Source organism: Bos javanicus, chromosome 19, assembly GCF_032452875.1.
Source record: "Bos javanicus breed banteng chromosome 19, ARS-OSU_banteng_1.0, whole genome shotgun sequence".
Taxonomy (NCBI): Eukaryota; Metazoa; Chordata; class Mammalia; order Artiodactyla; family Bovidae; genus Bos; species Bos javanicus.
Window position 1 is genome coordinate 12,796,571 of NC_083886.1, and position 4,552 is coordinate 12,801,122.

Here is a 4,552-nt window from a genome sequence, read left to right on the forward strand (position 1 = left end):
AAGGCACATAAAAAAGATGTTCAACATCATTAATCATCAGAGAAATGCACATCAAAACTACCATGAGACATCACCTCACACAGCCAGAATGGCTATCATCAAAAAACCCACAAACAATAAATGCTGGAGATGATGTGGAGAGAAAGGAACCCTCCTACACTGTTGGTGGGAATGTAAATTGGTAGCCGCTATGGAGAACAGGACATATCTGGGCATATATCTGGAGGAAAACATGATCTGAAAGGATACATACACCCCAGTCTTCATTCATTTTTTCATGACTATGGGAAAAGCTATAGCTTTGACTATATGGACCTTTGTTGGCAAAATAATATCTGCTTTTTAATATGATGTCTAAGTTTGCCAAAGCTTTTCTTCCAAGGATCAAGCTTCTCTTAATTTCATGGCTGCAATCACCATCTGCAGTGATTTTGGAGCCCCCCAAATAAAGTCAGTCACTGTTTCCACATCTATTTGCCATGAAGTGATGGGACCGGAGGCCATGATCTTAGTTTTCTGAATGTTGAGCGTTAAGCCAGCTTTTTCACACTCCTCTTTCACCTTCATCAAGGGGCTCTTTAATTCCTCTTCACTTCCTGCCAATAAGGTGGTGTCATTGCATATCTGAGGTTGTTCATATTTCTCCTGGCGATCTTTTTTTTTTTTATTAAAAAAAATTAATCTCCTGGCAATCTTGATTCCAGCTTGTGCTTCATCCAGCCTGGCATTTCTCATGATGTACTCTGTATATAAGTTAAATAACAAGGTGACAATATACAGCCTTGATGTACTCCTTTCCCAATTTGGAACCAGTCTGTTGTTCCATGTCCAGTTCTAACTATTGCTTCTTGACTTGCATACAGATTTCTTAGGAGGCAGGTAAGGTGGTCTGGTATTCCCATCTTTTGAAGAATTTTCCACAATTTGTTGTGATCCACACAGTCAAAGGCTTTTGCGCAATGAAGCAGAAGTAGATGTTTCTCTGGAATTCTCTTGGTTTTTCTATGATTCAGTAGATGTTGGCAATTTAATCTCTGGTTTCTCTGCCTTTGCTAAACCCGGCTTGAACATCTGAAAGTTCTGGGTTCACATACTGTTGAAGTCTAGCTTGGAGAATTTTGAGCATGACTTTGCTGGCATGTGAAATGAGTGCAATTATGCAATAGTTTGTACATTCTTTGGCATTGCCCTTGTTTGGGATTGGAATGAAAACTGACCTTTTCCAGTCCTGTGGCCACTGCTGAGTTTTCCAAATTTGCTGACATATTGAGGGCAGCGCTTTCACAGCATCATCTTTTAGGATTTGAAATAGCTCAGCTGGAATTCCATCACACCACCAGCTTTGTTCATAGTGATGCTTCCTAAGGCCCACTTGACTTTGCATTCCAAGATGTCTGGCTCTAGGTGAGTGATCACATCATCGTGGTTATCTGGGTCGTGAAGATCTTTTTTGTACAGTTCTTCTGTGTATTCTTGCCACCTCTTCTTAGTATCTTCTGCTTCCGTTAGTCCACAGTGTTTCGGTCCTTTATTGTCCATCTTTGCGTGGAATGTTCCCTTGGTATCTCCGATTTTCTTGAGGAGAGCTCTAGTCTTTCCTAGTCTATTGTTTTCCTCCATTTCTTTGCATTGTTCATTTTGGAAGGCTTTCATATCTCTCCTTGCTAGTCTTTGGAACTCTGCATTCAGATGGATATATCTTTCCTCTTGTCTCTTTCCTTTCACTTCTCTTCTTTTCTCAGCTATTTGTAAGGCCTCGTCAGACAACCATTTTGCCTTTTTGCATTTCTTTTTTTTCTTGGGGATGGTTTTGATCACTGCCTCCTGTATAAAGTTATGAAGCTCTGTCCATAGTTCTTCAAGCACTCTGTTTTATCAGATTTTATCTCTTGAATCTATTTGTCACATCCACTGTATAATCCTAGTGATTTGATTGAGGTTATACTTGTATGGCCTAGTGGTCTTCCCTACTTTCTTCAATTTAAGTCTGAATTTTGCAATAAAGAGTTCATGGCCATAGTCACGACTTCGGCCATAGTCACGACTTCGGCCATAGTCAGCTCCCGGTCTTGTTTTTGTTGACTGTATAGAGCTTCTCCATCTTCAGCTGCAAAGAATATAATCAGTCTGTTTTCAGTATTGACCATCTGGTGATGTCCATGTGTAGAGTCATCTCTTGTGTTGTTGGAGAGGGTGTTTGCTATGACCAGTGTGTTCTCTTGGCAAAACTCTGTTAGCCTTTGCCCTGCTTCATTTGATGTTAGACATAGATTTTTGGGTAAATACCTTTTAATAACTTGAAAAAGTTTTATTTCCATTTGCTGAGCATATTTATCAGGAATAATTGCTGGATTTTGTTAAATGCTTTTTCTGTGTCTGTGAGACGATAATATAGTTCTTTTTTTGTGTGTTAATAAAATGATTCATATTGATTTATTTTTGAATATTAAACCTACCTTTCACTCGGGGAGAAATCCAACTTAACTATCATGTATTATCCTTTTTATATACTGATTGATTATATTTGCTAAAATTTTATGTATAATTTTTATGTCTGTGTTTGTTAGTCATATTGGTTTACTTTTCTAGTTTGGTCTAGTTTTCTTTTCTTCTGATATTTTTCATGTCTTTGATATTCAAGTGATGAACTCATAGAATGAGTTGAGAAATTTTACCTACTATTCACTCTCTGGAAGTTTGTGTAGAATTGATATTATTTTTTCCTTAAATGTTAGGTAGGAATCAAAGTAGAGTTTTCTCTGTGGGATTGCTTTTTGAAAAAACTTTTAATTTTATATTGCAGTATAGCTGATTGACAATGTTGTGATCATTTCAGATGGACAGCAAAACGTGGGATTGTTTATTCTTTTTGTTGTTGTTCAGTCACTAAGTTGTGTCTGACTCTTTGTTACCTCAGGACTATAGCACACCAGGCTCTTTTGTCCTCCACTATCTCCCAGAGTTTGCTCAAACTTATGTCCATTGAGTTGCTGATGCTATCTAACCATCTCATTCTCTGCCTCTCCCTTCTCCTTTTGTCTTCAATCTTTCCTAGCATCAGGGTTTTTTCCAATGAGTCGGCTCTTAGCATCAGGTGGCCAAAGTACTGGAGCTTCACCTTCAGCAACAGACTTTCCAATGAATATTTGGGATTGATTTCCTTTAGGATTGACTGGTTTGATCTCTTTGCAGTCCAAGGGATTCTCAAGAGTCTTCTCCATCACCACAGTTTTAAAGCATTAATTCTTCATGGCTCAGCCTTCTTTATGGTCCAACTCCCACATCTATACATGACTCCTGGAAAAACCACATAACTTTGTTTTACAGATCTTTGTTGGAGAGGTGATATCTCTGCTTTTTAATATGCTGCCTAGATTTGTAGTAGCTTTTCTTTCAAGGAGAAAACATCTTTTAATCCCATGACCCCAGTCACTGTCCACAGTGATTTCGGAGCACAAGAAAATAAGAATCTGTCACTGCTTCTACTTTTTTCCCTTTCTATTTGCCATGAAGTGATAGAACCAGATGCCATGATCTTAGGTTTTTGAATAGTGAGTTGCCTTGAAACTCACTAAGTTTCAGGGCAACTTTTTCATTCTCCTCGTTCGCCTTCATCAAGAGGTTCTTTAGTTCCTCCTCACTTTCTGCTATTAGAGTGGTATCATCTGCATGTCTGACATGGCTGATATTTCTCCTGACAATCTTGATTCCAGCTTGTGATTCATTCAGCCCAGCATTTTGCTTGATGTACTCTGCATAGATAACTTCATTTGGGAAATAAAGCTAGAGACAGATGGGGCTTTGTAGGAGAAATTTAGTCTTTATCCTGCAGGTCATGGGAAGCTATCAAAGGATGGTAAGTAGAGAGTTAATGTGATAAGTTGGTGTTTTGGGAAGATCACTCTGGCTGCAGTATAGAAGATAGTTTAGGGAGGGACAAGACTAGAGACAAGAAGACTAGTTAGGAAGTTATTGCAAAGGCTCAGGTAAGTAATGATGACGGCCTGAACTAAACCAGTAGCAGTGATAAGGGAGGCGTATTGTATTTTAAATGTTTATTTATTTGGCTGCCTCTAGTCTTAGTCGTGGCATGTGGGCTCTGGAGCTTGACGGCTCAGTAGTTGCCACGTGCAGGCTTAGTTGCTCTGTGGCATGTGGGATCTTAGTTCCCTGACCAAGGATCGAACCTGTGCCCCTTGCATTGCAAGGCAGATTTTTAACCACTGGACCAACAGGGAAGTCCCCAGAGGCATATTTTAGAGATTAATTAAAAGGAACTAATGATTTAGCTATTGATTTTGGTTGGAAATAATGGTGAAGAGAAGAGAATGTGGTGTGATGTTTCTCATCCATTCATTTAACCATTGGATCTGAAGATAATTCTTAAAGATCTTCTGCAGGTCAGGTACCCCACTGGGTGCTGGTGATCCACTGGTGAGAAAAATAGATATGGCTCCTACCCCCATGAAACTTACAGGCACTGGGGAGAGCAGTCATTAGGCAAATGATTGCATAAATAAAGACATAAAAATTGTGGTAACAACTATGAAAG